The 16,631-nt window shown below is 45.4% G+C and overlaps 1 protein-coding gene and 1 long non-coding RNA gene across 5 annotated transcripts in view; one reads left to right on the top strand and one right to left on the bottom strand.

Moving 5' to 3' along the window:
• hipk2 (homeodomain interacting protein kinase 2) overlaps positions 1–16,631 on the top strand; it is an 85,744-nt gene that overhangs the window by 32,235 nt on the left and 36,878 nt on the right. The window lies entirely within an intron of this gene.
• The window catches only part of LOC119486544, a 29,267-nt gene continuing 17,032 nt past the window's right edge, over positions 4,397–16,631 (bottom strand). Inside the window, exon 2 of the long non-coding RNA XR_005206552.1 lies at positions 4,397–8,486. This is a non-coding gene — a long non-coding RNA (uncharacterized LOC119486544). The remainder of the gene's footprint in view (positions 8,487–16,631) is intronic.

Raw genomic sequence — 16,631 nt, 5'->3', positions numbered from 1 at the left:
TGTATATACAAAATACATACAGTATATGGAAATAAGATTGATTGCATTATATTCACCAGAAGTATGAGACATTACATGTCCCTTATAAATTAAAATAAAATACCACGCATTTGTGAGGGAAATGAGTTTATTCTTTAATTTTAGGTTGCTGGAAAAAAAATAATAAATAATTCCTGACAATAACTGATATATTTGATCTCAGGACATCTCTGACTTCATACATGCTGAAAATCAAACACTGTATTAATTTAGATATTTCCCAAAGTAAAGGTCCTTAGAAGTGCATGATTTCCCTTTTTTCCATGGTCTAGTGTTAAAAAAGTTTTTTAAAAATCTTAATAAATCATAATATTGAATCGGAATACTTGTAGAATCACAAGACTTAAAAGTTGCAATACATATTGAATCGACACCAAGTATCGTGATAGTATCGAAACGGGAGATAGGCGTATCGTCCCATCCCTAGTGCTCCTCCAGGTCTCATCTTTCCAGATCCTGCCACGGTGTACATACATGCCATCAACATGCATACAATCCTTGACGCAGGATTTCATTGTCCATTCACCAACACACTACACTCTTCACAAACGTCTCTCACTCATCAAAAGCAGCTACATTAAAGTGGAGTTTTCTGTACGTATTCCATTGAAGGCTTGAATACCTCCAGCAGAAATCAAGGCTCAGTATATAGACAAATCCATTAACCCTGGATCCTGCACGAGCTGCTTTCAGCACGCAAATAAACCACAGCATAATACTCTCGTTCGAGCAGGAAATGCATTCAGCGACTTAAATAAAACGTCCTTGCGCCTTTTCAAAGTGTATACAAATCTTTTCTTCTTCTGCGTTTTTCGTCGAAATGAATGAAGAACACTGACACGCATCATTTAACACGAGTTCTGAAAAAGAAAAAAAAAGAGTCTCTCTGTTGCGGCCGTCGCCATAGCAACCAAGGCTCTTGTTCCAAAAATTGCACCATGTGCCTCTGAAGGTGCAACACCTGAATTAGACCGGGGCTGTTTTGATCTGCCTGCCTGCCCGCCCCAACCAACAGCTGTGCACTTTAGGGACAGGGAGGGCCCTTGAGCCACACTCTCATCTTGCTGCTATTGTTTGCCCAGGTGGGCCAGGACGCCCCGTCTTTCTCCCCCACCCCCCTCTCTCTTTCTTTCTTTCTCTCTTCTCTGCCCAGCTCTCCTTCTCCTCCCCTTCACTATCTCATTCCCTCTCTCGCTCTCGATCTCTTCCTCTTTCTCCCTTGCCTCTCTCTGTCTTTGTTCCACAGGGACCTGTGGTCCAACTGAAGCTCTCGCTTACACAAAGAAAACCAAATTGGCTTTCATCTGCAGCCCGTTACCAGCTGTGTGCATTGTGCGTTCACGCTCCCTCTCAGTCAGCGCAAGAAAAAAGTATAGATTTTTACCCATGACAATGTTATTATTATTGGCTTTGAGTCAAAGCTCTCCTCGCAGAAACCCCTTTCTTCTCTTACAACTCCAGAGTAGATTTCTAATTTCTTATTAAAGTCTTTGGCGTGACTTTGCTGTCAGCAGTGCTGTTAAATATGCCCCCAGAATGCTGGGTCAATATGTGTGCCAAACTCTTGACATAACACACATAATGGTGTTGGAGGAGCACAAAAAAAAAAAAAAAGGCCCAAAGTCCCACACCAACCCTGTTGTTCACAGTGTCACCATGGTGACAATAAGGCTTCAAGTAAGAGATGTGCTTTTTTAGGTGTGTTCAATCGCCATTCGTTTTTCAGACTAGAGTATAAGAAAGAGGGAGAGATGGCCCAGTTAGCATACCCAGACTTTCTGGCCTCGTGCACTGTAGCACAGCTCGGGGCACCGAGAAGAACAGCTGAGAAAACAGCAGGGAACTTTCATTAGTGATCCCTGCCCCTTGTCCCCCCTTTCCCCTTCTTTTTACATCTTTCCGTCCGTCGTCATCCTCCCTTAACCTCCCACCCTCCCTCTCCCCGACGTCCTCCTGTTTCTGTCCATCCCTCCCTTCCTCTCTCCATTTCCTTTATCCTGACCTCTGTCCCTGGCGCATATCTGCCTGGCATTTCAATCAGCACATCCAGAGGACATATGGGACCACAAAGCCTCATCCCTCTCAGCTGGCCATATCGGTATATATATGTGCCAGTATTGGATTTCTTCATACAGTCGTTGTGCGGTGTTTGAGCAGGAGCATGTTTCAGAACATTCAACCGATCCTTGGCTAGTGTAGGTGCATTGAATATAAAGACACATCGAACTGAAATCTTCTCACGTGTACATGTGCGTGTTATGTGGCACAGAGGAGTTGTGGAAGAAGTACAGTACGGGTACTGTTCTGTCCTTTAAGCACCGTAAACAGGTGGTTAAGGGAAAAGAGGTCAGGTACTTTATTGTGCCTTCCTTTGTGTGTGTGTGTGTGTGTGTGTGTGTGTGCGTGCTAACAGGTGTCCTACAGTCGAGTATCTGAACCCACAAGCATCACACACATCCTCGCTGTGGCGGAGTTAACTCTGCCGCTCTTGAATCAGTCAAAGGCGAGCGTTACCGCGGGAGGAAAGAGTTTAACAGACTCCTTGAACTCGCACGCACGTCTTTGCGCTCGGGTCTCTCTCCGTCTTTGAATCGTCAGCGCACGCTGCAGCTCAAATCAATCATAACTGCAGCAGCACCCGTTCTGCAGAAATGCCAGCGTCAGTTAAAAAGGAGAACCCCCGTTTGTTTGTTTGTTTGTTTGTTTGTTTGTTTGTTTGTTTGTTTGTCCGTCTGTCTGTTGTGTTTGCCTTTTCTTCACGGGAGCAGGGAGGAGAATGGATGACTAAGTGCAGTGAATCACAAATGAGTCGAGGAGGAGAGTGTTGTTGCAGTGGAGATAGCACCAGCTACCTGTCACATTTCTGTCTCCTCTTTGTTTTTTCCAGCCTAAAAAAGCTCCTCTTTCTCCTTTCGCACGCTCCGCCAAGTTTTGATTTATGAAAAGAAGCCATTTTGTGGGGCTAATTGCATAAAGCCGGGCTGTTGAAGCATCTGAGGATAAGTCATATAACAGCCCTTTTAGATATACTGCAGACAGCTGAAGCATGGCTGGTCCAGAGCAAATCATTGGCCACGAATGTTGAGCCTGCGTACAACAGATGATGACCCTCAGTTTGCTCCCACCACATGAGCCCGAAGGTTTATTTTACAGCACGTCGGCTGAAGCAGAACAATGTACTATAAGGATATATAAGGATTTATAGGTTACTTCTGCCAGTATAGAGCAACTGTGTTCGTCGAAACACCCTCCAAGTTAGTACAGCAGCATGCTCCGACACACCTCCCGCCTCCTCTCCCGTTGTTAAGCCGGGAGTGAGGAGTGCTATTTGCATTACAAGGTTCCTGTGGAGCAGAATAAAACACAGACAGAGCTGTGAGCAAAACGAACACTCTCAGGGTGGCCCCGCGCTAATTGCAACTGGGGTGCATTTACTGATTATAGTTAAGTGGTCCAAAATGGTCCCCTGCTCTCTGTTACATTGACCCGCTCCCTCCCCTGGTGGATGTGGTCAATAGCGAGGCCTGTTGAGATGCCTTTCCGCTGAGGGAAGAAAACGGGGTCCAATCATGCCCGTCTCCTCGTTTCATCTGGAAGCACACGGGGGAAAAGGGAAGAAGACGGAGGAAAAGGAGGCAGCGCTGATTTGAGGTCAGAGTATATAACAAGGTGAACAATGGAGAGGGGATAGCAGGAAGCAGCAGGCGGTTATTTTTCATAATTGACAAGGAATAAATGTTGAATTAAAACTAAGGCGGTCAAAGTTAACGCGATAATAACGCGTTAATGCAGATTCATTTGAACGCCACTAAATTCTTTAACGCATTAACACAACTTTGATCTCGTAGTGGGCTCAGTTTTAAAGCTAGAGTGAAGATACTGGTATTATATGAAACTAGAAAACCTCAGGAATCCTTTGGTGCCAACCAACCATGTCATACATCAATTTTGGCAAGGAAAAACATGGCCATTTTTACAGAGGTCCCATGACCTCTGACCTCAAGATATGTGAATGAAAATGGGTTCTATGGGTACCCACGAGTCTCCTCTTTAGAGACATGCCCACTTTAATAATGCAGTTTTGGGCAAGTCGTAGTCAAGTCAGCCCACTGACACACTGACAGCTGTTGTTACCTGTTGGGCTTGAGTTTGCCATGTTGTGATTTGAGCATATTTTTTATGCTAAATGCAGTACCTGTGAGGGTTTCTGGACAATATTTGTCATTGTTTTGTGTTGTTGATTGATTTCCAATAATAAATATATACATACATTTGCATAAAGCAAGCATATTTGTCCACTCCCATGTTGATAAGAGTATTAAATACTTGACAAATCTCCCTTTAAGGTACATTTTGAACAGATACAAAATGTGCGATTAATTAAAACACATATACCTGCAGAGGCTAACCCCTTACTGGAAGTGTGAACAATGACTGAAAACAGATTCAACCTATTTTTTGCTCTTGAAGCTGCGTATCTTTTTTTTTTTTATATGAGCGCATGTGCAGCTCATGACTATTCATGTTGGCCTGCAAAAACATGCAAGTGTGGTCAAATGGAAATTAATGGAATGCAAAGTGGAATGTAAATGTAGTTGCAGCGGTGGTGGTGGTGGTGGTGGTGGTGGAGGGTAGGATTTAAATCCTCGCTAAAGATCCTGGAAGGTTGCATGTGTAGACGGGACCAGGTCAGTGTTTTGTATTCCCTCTCTCTTCCCTGTTGCCTGCGCCGGCGTAACAGGAGGCCCCGCAGTGGGAGAGCAGGCTGGGGGTGATATAACAGCCACTGGATCACACAGGCTTTGATCTCCCCTCTGGGTTCCTGAGCGTCTACGGGATAGACTTTAGGCCTGCTGATGAGGAGGTGGAGATCTCATACCCCCTCTAGTGCCGGCTCGCTAGCAGGTCTTTTTTTAACCACACGGAGCATATCTTAAGGCCTGGGTGTCAGAGTGATATTAATTTTTCTTGTTGCAATTTTCTTTATTCATGATGCATAAATATAGAGCAAATGCAAAAGTCTTGTCTTGATTGTTTTTCCCGATGTACCATGGCTATCCTGAACACAAAGAGAAAAACATTCTGGTTACAGGCTCGCTCCGTCCCTCTTAAATAAGGAGTTATTTCCCTGTAAATGTTTTGCTCAGAGGAGGTTTTGAGTCTTACAGCAGGTCTAGTGTTTTACATAACCCCCTAACACAGTGATGTAATTCCTTCTCCCCCCTGAACGCCGGTGTCAGAAACACCGAGCTGTGTCCCTCTAGCCGCTCAGTCTGCCCTTGTGTCATAATCTCTCTCATGCCTGGCCCGATCCCGCTCCAATTTATGTAATTAACTGATGTCACCGCTCCGGATTGCTTGCAAACACAGTATCACTGCAGCCCCGATTTTCCCTTAAAGTAACAAATCCTCGAGGACCTGTGGTCTATTAAGGCTGTTACTCACATAGCTTACAGTTATATGAGGGGGGGGGGGTGATATTAAAAGGCAGAAAATAACAAGCCCCATTACATAAACATGGAGAAGTAATTGGGGTAGAAAAAAAAAGTTTCTTTTATTATAAGAACTAGTGAAATTACTAGATGCCAATTAGAGGGCGAGTGCTTTACGAGCTTGGCTTGCTGACGAAGAGGGATTTGTTGTGTGTGTGTGTGTGTGAGAGTAAATGGGGGTTAGCATTGTGTGACTAATACAACACACACAACCTGTGCTTTTTAGAGTACAAATACTAACACATAACAGCCGGGCTCTGCTTTAGAAAAACAAAAAAAAAACCTATCGTAGCAGGGTGGTACTCCTTTTGTTTGTGTACATGGCTGGCTGTTTGCACCCCTGTATGCACATCTGTGTGTACAAGCACAAACAAACATCCAACTGTGCTGGGTGATTAGATTTCCAGGCCATGGTCAGTGGCTCGCATGAGCTCCTGCATCTATACGGTGTGAGGGAAGGCAGACGTTTCTCTGGCAAGCGAGCAGACGTGACCTACAAACCGTCAGACAGACAGACGTATAGACGGATAGAGCACCAGGAAGACAGAGAGAGAGACAGGCAATCTAACAGATTGGTAAGAACCGGGTCTACAGACGGATAGAGGGCAGGGTCTGGCTGCAGGGAGAGACCGGCCCTTTGAGTGAACATTTAGGTTAGACAGACCGGGTGAATGAGTCAGCAGGGTTTGCGTCTGCCCTCACACATAGATCAAACATAGAACCAGCCATCCAGGACACATCGCATCGCTCAAGGCCTAGCGTCGGCCCTCTCCCGACTGGGGCGGGCGACTCTGCCTCCCTCCCTCCCCCCCTGGAGGGGGAAGCGGATCCAAGGACGTCTCCTGAAGTTTCCATGGCTGCACATCTCAGCCAGATCCAGCCTTGTTTGTATCGCCTGCAACATGCTCCGCTGCACCGACCCACATTAACGAAGCGCTCGCGGACTTAACCCTTGGGTGGCATAGCTAGACGGGGGCCTAAACTAGCACACGCATTTATTTGCGCGGCGCCATTTGTTCCGTGTTCTCATTTTCATCGTCATGGCGTGACATTTAGGCTTAACTTGTGATGGGAAATGAGCTCGGCTTGTGTTTTTTCCCGCATCCCGTGCGCCATGCCTGATGATAATGAGGGGGAAAAAGGGCCAGAGGAGAGGGGTGGGGTCAATATGCTAATAGTGGGTGTACATTTTGATGCCTCACTACCAGCATGGAGTGGTTTGGAGAGACAGGCTATCATTCTCCACCTCCTTTCCCCTCATTATCCCCCCGCGTCTCTCTCCATCTCTGTCCTCCCCCCCATCCCCTGCTTTCTGCTCTCATCTCTCTCCATGCCCTTCACTATCTTCTTTCCTCCATTTCCCCCCCACCTCCTGCTCCATCTCTCTCCTGGTACTTCCCCCCCCACTCCTGCTCCATACTCCCTCCTGGTACTCCCCCCCAAACGCCTCTCTTCCCGAATATGAGATACATTTGTTTTCCTCCGCCAGGCTACGAGAGTGGGACGCGTGGCGTGCAAAGTGCTGATGTGTTGGTTTCTGGGTAATTATAACATCCCTCGGTCTCCAAGAAAACTCTAAACTAATGTTTAATTTGCCTCTCCGCTCAAAGGAAGCCCTCCTTTGTTATTGCCGTGGCAATTAGCCGAAGCCAAGGCCCAGGCATTTCCTGTGATTGTTGTGATTTGCATAGAGAGCGAATCAGAGCGAGTATCAAGACCCTATACCCCTCTTCTCTAGCTGCCATTACAGCCACCCACTCCTCCTTTCCTACCTCCTTTCACTTCCGCCCCTCCCTCCATTCCTCCCTTCGTTACGCCGAACCTCCATCAGTGGCCTAGCAACCGAAACTTCAACCCCTGCGTCTGATACGTCCTGTACATTGTGGCTGATTGGGCTGAATTGACTAACTGGAGGGCACAAACCCAGTGATTTCATTTTCCATGACCAAAGTTTCACAGGGTCACGTGCGTCTTCCCTGCGCCATCCCTAATGGTCATCCTCTAGTTCCAGCCAATAGCTTCTAATTAACTGCCGGTTTGTAACCTAGCTGGTAGCGTTCCACCGAGGATGCCGCTAATGGAGGTTGCTAATTGAAGGTATAAACATACCGCGTGCGGATAAAGATGTCACGCCGGCTACAGCACGTGCATATACCGGACACACACATGCATGCGGTGGATGTGGCGCAGCAGCGTGGAGGCCCATGTGTAGTTAATGAGATTATCAGTCAAAAAGTAAACAGCTAGATGTTGGTGAACGTGCTGTTTTCGGTCCTGAGGGGAAACCATTAACTAGCATCACGGCGGCTATTGTGTTCTCTGCTCCGGACAGATAATAGATTCCCACCGACTGTTTAATCTCTGGGCGAATGCAGCTGCCATCTTTTTATGACAGAATTGTAACCGTGTGTCCGAGGAATTCACAATTATGCGTTATTTTATGAGCAGTCATGCCGTATTTGGCATCACTGAGTACTTTTGAGTCACTGGATGTTAATGCGTCAAACCGAAACCTTAATGAACTCCACCTTTTGCAGCTTTGCTAAGCTTTACTTTCATTAGAATACCTTGAATGAAATTTGCATCGCCTTATCAGCGCCTGCCTCCGTGTCTACGCTTACTATAATAGTACCACTGTGCGATATGATATCCACATTTGCTCCGCTGCTTCTCCCTTACGCTCTCATCAGATTATTAGAACTGGTATTTTCCCATTTGTGGGTTTTTATTGCTGAGAGCCGTGGCTTCGGGGAGCCTGTTTAGCGGAGAGATAGAAGCAAATGAGAGAAAGAGAGCTAATGGTGAGATAGAGGGTTAAGCTGTAGGGGCTGTTAAACCTGAGGAGTGGCTTAATCCATGAGACGCGCGCTCTGTGCTCCTCTGCTCCGGACTGGCGTGGCATGGTCGGCGAGTGGCACATCCCGGGCTCCCGGCAGCCAGACGCAGCCTCCTGATCTATATTTCAAAGCGGAGAGTAGAGAAGAATTCAGTAATGAGCTCCCATCTTCCTTTTGGTAGAGGAAGACTCTCTTTGTGGAACTAATTGAAAGTGGCATGTGGAGCGCCGGGGAGCTCTTTGGGGGCTGCGCCATGTTTCAAGGGATGCGGAGAGATAAGCCTGCACGCCGCTGTGGCTTTTGTGTCACAGGTCTGAAATAAACAGGTCCTCTTAGAGGAGAGTGATGCACTTTACGGCTGCGATTGTGTGTGCGTGGGGGGGGTTGTGTTTTTATTTTTGTGTGTGTGTGTGTGTTTTTGTCAACAACAACCTGTGTCCATTGCTGAAATTACACCCCCGCACGCATTCCACATCTCTCCTTCTCTCCCTCCCCTTAATAAATCTAGTTTTCTGTGTCAGCTCATCAGAGATGCAGTGTGTGTGTGTGTGTGTGTGTGTGTGTGTGTGTGTGCAGACACGTGTGTGTTATTTAGGCTCTCTGAGCGCAGTGGAGGAGCGGCTCTGATGGGAGATGGGCTTTCTCTATTACAGATATGGAAATGGCCCGAGACGTATGCAGTTAGACTGATATACAGCGTGGCATTTACCGAAATGATGAAAACAGAGCCCCGGCCTTAACTATTTACAGACACACACACACACACACACACACATCCATGGACACTACTACTGTGAATGTCAGGTGTGTGTGGATCCAGCTTTTTTGTCAAGTTGACCTGCTGGATATCATTATTTTCACACTTTTGGAGCCAGTGAGACAGGAAGGACACATGTCACTGAGGCTTCTTTGTGGGTTTGTTTCTCAGAAATGCAGTTTTGCACATGTGGTTAATGTGCTTTTTTTTGCGTTTTTGTACATCTGGATCTCAGAGTTGCTGTGGGAACTTTTGGAGTATCAAAGATATTCTGATGCTGATATCTAATCAGACCTGACTCAACTATCCGTCAACTCATTCTCGCCTTTAAAGGAACAATATGTAGCACTGATGGCTAGCGTTTAAAATGGGTAACAGCAATCCAAATTCAAAACATTGGAACCGTCGCCTGTCCGCTCCTCCAGTGTGACTGATAGCAGCACACATATTCGCAATTTGAGGGTTACCTTCTAGACACGACCGCGTTCCGCCTCTAGCCAGCAGCAGTAGTCGGAATCACTTCACCAGCTGTGTGTCTCAAATTCTCGCTGCCTTGATAACCCAGCTGCACACGGACCACAGAGACATGTTGCCAAGGCTTTTCAGATCGTGGAAGAATCTAATGTTAACGTTATCTCTGTTGATCCAGTTCGTTTGCTTGCTTCCATGGCTGCAGAAGGCTGTTGTTTGCGTGCCATATGTGGCAACAGGGTGTTGAAATGGGCAGTGGACGGGATCACACCGGAGAAAAACAAAAACAGATGGAGATTTCAAAGGAGAACATGCTGGCTGTAGCATTGTTGTCAGAGAAACCAGTATTTCAATTCAGCATGTTTCCTTAATCTCTGATGACATATAATGGTCATTTTATGATGTATTAAAATAGATATATTACATATTGATCCTTTAATTGATAGTTTGGTAAATGATAGCACACACTCTCTTACTGTATATATCACAGCTGAGCAGGTATGAAGAGAGTAGGGAACCGATAGAGAGTAGTGTCGTGTCTCACCAGGTTCCTGTTTCTGTGGGGCTTCGCAACTTGTCTCAGACTTTTATTTATTGCATTATGAGGTCAGTTTCACAGGTCGGCCGCCGTCGCTGTTCGCTTGGCAACAAGATAGCCTCCCAGTCACAGATGAAGTTATTAGATTATGTCGACTGTTTGCTGACATGTCAACATGAAACACCTTAAAAGAAACCACTGATACAAGAGAATAAAACCATATTCAATAGCAGCAGAATTTCGAAAGACCTCATTAACATTCGGGCAGCTCTTTGTCATTTTGATCCACTTGTTGTTGTGGCCTCGGCCACTTCTGCCTAACCTCATCGTGTTTGTTGACTGTGAATGAGCTGACGTTCTCGTCCAGACCAAATTGAAGAAACACTGATGCAGGGGTGTTTCTGTTTTAGGGTGTGTACTGTAAGATGGTGAGCAGAAGGGAGGGGGGATGATGGTGATGGTGAAAGTGGAGCCAGGGAGGCAGGGAACAGCCCAGCTCGGTGCCCAGCTGTGAAGCTGCCCCTGGGGGCTTTGGGAGGCTGTGGAATGTGGCTGATGTGAGTCTGGGTTTGGGCTGGAGATAGCAAAGGCCCGGGGCATGCAGCTGTGAGCGGTGATGTCTGGGAGAAGGGTGTGTGTGTGTGTGTGTGTGTGTGTGTGTGTGTGTGTACATCCATACCAACGTGTTAAAAGAAGGAGAATGACAATTTGTGGATGCATTCATGTGTTTTTTGCCTCTATGTGTGCACCAGCTTATGGGCATGTTTGTATTTATACATGCAGTGTTGTTTGCGACCCTCTGTCGGCCACAGCTGAGGCCCCGTCTCAGGGAAAAGGAACACCATTCGGACTCATTTCCTGTTTGAGGGTTCAGGGCACGCTCCCTCGCCTCGCTCACCAGAGACGTCTGGAATGCGAGACAGGACCAGATTACAACAAGCTACCTCCCTCAAGGATCGGTCGGTCCGCCGTGTCAGCTGAGAGCAGCTTTGTTCCGAGGGAGCCCGTCAGGCGGAGATGACAGCTAGCTTTTGTTCTGGAGATTTCCTGTCCTGTCCTGGGCAAAGGGGTCGGTTAAAGTGCACGAAGGAGCCACAGCGCCGCTCCTCTCTCCTCCTCCTCCTCCCCTTTTTTTCCCGCCACTCCAATCCCCACCGGTCATATTTCCCACCCACCGACCAATTATAGTGCCCTATGTGTCGGGGAGAAGTGATCTGATTGGCTGTGTCGGGGGTGTCTGGGAGGTCAGCGCTGTGTTCATTTCACACTGTGTCCTTTTGGACTCCCTCCAGCAGCACCCTCAGAGCGCTCGCACAGACAGCAGAGGAAGAAAAGTTGGGAAGAAAAGGAGGAAGAAGAGGGGAGACAAATAGACGAGAATTCCTTTGTACACAGCCTTCAGTGCGCTATGATTTCTTGCCTAAGAAATTGTAAATGTGTCATGTTTAGCACTGGTTTAAAATTCACATTGACTCCAGCGGGCACCTCCAATGCTGCTGCTGCTCCACACAGTCTGCGCTCACACTGTAAAACTGTCTGTTGCCTCCAACTCGACAACAAAAAGAAATATTCAGAGCCAGAATGCCTTTGTTGTGTGTGTGTGTTTTCAGTGAGAGGGGACGGTCTTCCCTCTGGGCAAGGTAAGCTAAGACAGGAAAACACCTGGTTAAGGAAGGCAACCATCAGTTACAGAGCTGTCATAGGACATGCATATCTGTGTGGAATGTTTTGTTTTTATCACATGCAAACCACGATGAAAGCATATTTGTCTTCCGTTCCCTGGTCTGTTTTGGCGTGGAAAAATATCATCCATGAAAGAGCCGAACTATCTCGTCTGTCATTACAACAGTCTCCAATCTCAGGTGGTGCTATCACTTCTTTTTTATACTCTATCATCTGACTCGTAAACATGACCTTTACCCCCTGTCTGTATCTTTGTTTATAGGTTTTTAACTTCAGGGCGAAATAAAAACCAAAGACTATCACGTTTAAGGGCACTTAACTTACCTGGCCGCCACAAAACACGAGGTGCTCTCTATTCATTACAGCTCACGTGCAGCATTTCATGTTTTAGGCTGGGTAAGTTAGATCATAAAAATAACCAACACAGTTAATCTGACAACAAAAGCAATTTGAAGGCGTCACCTTGGGCTGTGGGAAAATCGTGCGTATTTCACTATTTTATTAACTAAACCAGCGGTTCCCAACCTATTTTTCCCTACTTGTATCTAAGAAAAGCTGAGCCCCCTGGACATCATTACATTATATTACAAATCCTAAAACGAAATCTTCAATTTGAAAAAAGTGATTCAGTGTATTAAATGAGTTAGTCTTTTTTTTAAATCAAATCAACCTTCTTTAATGAATAGAACTTGTCAGTTTCGTCAATATAAATTAAGCGATGACGTCTTGACGGATTTGCTAAGCGAATGCAGGTACATAATATGATCTTTTTTTTTTATAACAACTAAATTCATTTATTATAATAGCATTAGAACCAAAATAGACTTTTTGTTATTGTGGTTAAATAAATGTAATTTATGGTGTTTCTGTGCATCGAGCGGGAGAGCAAAAAGGGTTTTCGCAGTGAAAATGTTGTTTTTGAAAGGCCAAACACCATTTAATTAGATTTTGCTACTAAGTACCAACAATGTATCTTTTAAATAGATTTATATATACAGACTTTTGTATAAATTATCCAGTAAGTGTGACATTATGATTTTAGTTATACATGAGCAATGATGATTTTGACAACAGAGCAGACAAATCCTGGCAACCCCCCCCCAGTGATCTTTGGTGCCCTGACCCCAGGTTGGGAACCACTGAACTAAATAATTAATGAGTTAACTAAAAAAATTTAAAAACAGATTAATTGATAATGAAAATAATTGCTAATTTCAGCTCTAATTCTTATCAAGCTTGACCCAGAACCTGTTTTCAGTGTTAACCCATTGATTAGAGGTATATTTATGTATATTAAAGAGGACCTATCATGCTCATTTTCAGGTTTTTTGTTTACATGATTTATGTTCAACGCTTCACTTTTCTCATACCGGCTGTGCTGCAGCACCTCTTTTCACCCTCTGTCTGAAACGCTCTGTTTGAGCTCCCGGCCCGCCCTCCTAAAAAAGCCCAGTCTGCTCTGTTTGGTCAGCTGCTCCGCTCTGTTGTGATTGGTCAACCGAACCACACTCTTCGGCCTCCGCTCCAGCTCCGCTCTAACTAGCTTTGTTTGAGGGCGTGCCAAACTAGCTGCTAGGCAGGTATTATGCAAATGTGTTACTTGGTGATATCATCACGTTACGGAAGAAAAGGCGGGACTTCGAGCAAGGCGTTTCAGGAGCAGTGTTTCTGTGGGGGAGAGGAACTGCCTTTGGCGTGGACTTTGGGCTTTATAACTTTGCAGATATTTTACATGCACAATAAACTATATAACACACTAAAGGAAAGGGAAAAGCATAATAGGTCATCTTTAACTCTCACTTGTCTTTACAATCGCACATTGATTTCCCCCTCTTGGGGAGTCCACCACAGCGATAGGACCACCCTTCCTTAATCAGACACATAAATGTATTTAATTTCTCCCCCTCTGTGCCTACATGGTGGACATAGAAATGTGATAGCCAGAATAGATAGTGCAATCTGAGTCAAATTACTATTTAGAATCAAAGCTGTCTGCTTTCTCCTTGAGTGAGGCCGCGGCAGCAGAAATAACAATGTCATTTCGTCCATAATAATTGAATCTTCAAGTATGGCTACATGAAAAGGATAATGTCGTATTGATTGTTGCTTTACAGTAATTGTTTTCCCTCAATAGACATTGTATGGCATATTAAATGGCGAGCGTGCCTTCATTGTTTGTCATGGCAGACCATATAGGCGATGGGAGAAAATGATCGCTCTCTATATGACAGAGGGAAGGAAAAACAATGCAGGGGTATTGTCATTGAGAGGTGATTAACTGTGACTATACTTACAAATGACTGCAGGCCACTGTTGCTTGGCCAAATTAATTACCTGTCACTGTGACTGATTGTTTTTGAAGACATGTCTTATTATTATTGTCTGCTCCTAGAAAGGAGTTCACTCTGCATTCCACCATGCAGTGGCAACATAAACACAAATAGAGGAGTTAAAAAGCCAAATTACATGTTGTGTGCGCCTGTTTTCTAATTCATATGTGCCTCAGATAAAGATTTGCTTTGAGTTTTGTGTTGGCTGTTTCTTAAAGGAAGTGGAGTGTATTGAATAAACATGAGCAATATCATCTTGTTTTATAAATCCGTGCATGTACATATCCATGAAAGTGTGTGAAAATTACCAGTGGTAGTTTCTCAGCCCAAGCCATGTGTATTAATGTGGCTGAAATAGGGCTGTCAAAGTTAACGCAGTAATAACATGTTAACGCAAATATGTTTTAATTCCACTAATTTCTTTATTGCATTACTACTACTATGACTACTTAAAACTAGAAAACCTAAGGAATCCATTCGTAAGGACCATGTCATACTTGTTTGTCGCAAAGGAGGCTAAATAACGCTCCAAATTTACACTACATTTTGGCGAGGAAAAACTGGCATGGCCATTTTCAAAGAGGACCCTTGACCTCTGACCTCAAGATATGTGAATGAAAATGGGTTCTATGTGTACCCACGAGTCTCCCCTTTACAGACATGCCCACTTTATGGTAATCACATGCAGTTTTGGGGCAAATCATAGTCAAGTCAGCACACTGACACACTGACAGCTGTGTTATGATTTGAGCATATTTTTTATGCTAAATGCAGTACCTGGGAGGGTTTCTGGACAATATTTAGCATTGTTTTGTGTTGTTAATTGATTTCCAATTTACATTTGCATAAAGCAAGTATATTTGCCCACTCTTATGTTTTATAAAAGTATTAAATACTTACAAATCTCCCTTTAAGGTACATTTTGAACAGATAAAAAAGGTGCGGTTAATTTGCGATTAATCGGGATGAAATATTTTAATCGATTGACAGCCCTAGGTTGAAACATGGCTTTGCCTCTTCCAAGACTGATCCTGACATGAGAAACTGCAGCTCCAAGCCCCAAAACACATCACTATCCGTCTTTGTTTGTCTTAGCAAGAACACTGTCCTCTGATGAGGCTATGAGGGAACGTCCTATTCGTCCAAATTCCTCCCGAAAGCCTTAATAATCCTGCTGTTGTTTCTCTACGTGATGACATTTCTAATTCTTGTCAGGGAAGAATGCAGCGTGACAAACGGTGTTAAGAGTTGTCTGAAGGCACAGCGGGCCGGCGGCACGCTGGGGCAGATAGAGGGACGCGAGTCTGGAGGAGGAGGCTCGTGATCTGATCGGTAGAGGCTTCACCTTTCCCCCGAAGGACGCTCTGGAGGGCGTTAGTGTGTTTAGGGATGTGCTTATTTCCTTGTATGCTCGTGTGATTGCTGTCATGCGTGCGTGATGTGTCATTCTGATCTGACCACATCTGGGTGATAATCTGGATCAGCCTCGGTCTGTCCCATCCACTCTCTAATTAACCATGAGCCTGCTGCACTCCGGGGACTCAGTGAGACACACGCATGCACCACAAAGAAGAGAGCATCACTGTACATAGAGAGACAGACACCGAGGCAGATAGAAAGAAGGAGTAAGGCCGGGGAATCATATCCAGGAGGGCTCTCCCTGTGTTAAATTTTAGAGAGAGATGGGGGCCCGCTCTAAAACCTGCGTGAGGTTTAGTTACTGCTCTCCGCGGCCCCGTAGCTCGTCGCGAGGCAGCGCAGCCTTGGGCACCGAGAATTCATGTCACACAGTAGAATTTGATTAGGCAGGAGATGGTATTACTGCCCGACTGGGTGGGAGGAAGGAAGACGGTAGTCAAACAAGGGATAGTGATAGAGAGAGAGAGAGAGAGGGAGGGGGGGGATGGGTGGAGGTAGAGAAATGTAGCGCATGTACTGTATGTCAGCGCATGCCGCCAGGCTGTAAGGGGGGTAAGTAAAGGTGGAGGGGAATTTTCTCAGTCTGCCTTGCAAATGTCTCCCCCATGTGCTCTTTCAAATAAGGAACTAGTCAACCAGAGCAGCGTTCATGATTGAAACGGTGTACGTGTGCATGTGTGTTTGCGTGTATTGAATGGCGGGGAGACGTATGTCATTACGGCAGGACGGCGCCCCCATGGCTCCTAGCTATATGTTCTCAGGCGCCGCGTTTCAAATGGATTTTCTTTTCCGTCTGTTGTTTTTACCACATATATCCAGTATGTACGGCTCCGCCAGCCAACCACATTGATTGTGCCCCCCGCCCCCATCACTTGATCTCTGTCTTAGTCACCCTAAATCAACAGAATGGGACGTATCAATGCAGAGCCTTGCCATTTCTCGTTCCGGACTGTATTGGACTAAAGCAACTGCTGGAGGAAAACTAGACAATAAAAACGACAATAATGCCCATCAAGCAGACAGCATAAAAATACAGACGAACCACAAGAGAGGCACACAGACAGA

Source organism: Sebastes umbrosus, chromosome 4 (genome assembly GCF_015220745.1).
Source record: "Sebastes umbrosus isolate fSebUmb1 chromosome 4, fSebUmb1.pri, whole genome shotgun sequence".
Classification (NCBI taxonomy): domain Eukaryota; kingdom Metazoa; phylum Chordata; class Actinopteri; order Perciformes; family Sebastidae; genus Sebastes; species Sebastes umbrosus.
The sequence above is the reverse complement of the archived record's forward strand: the minus strand, read 5'-3'. Positions and strand labels throughout refer to the sequence as shown.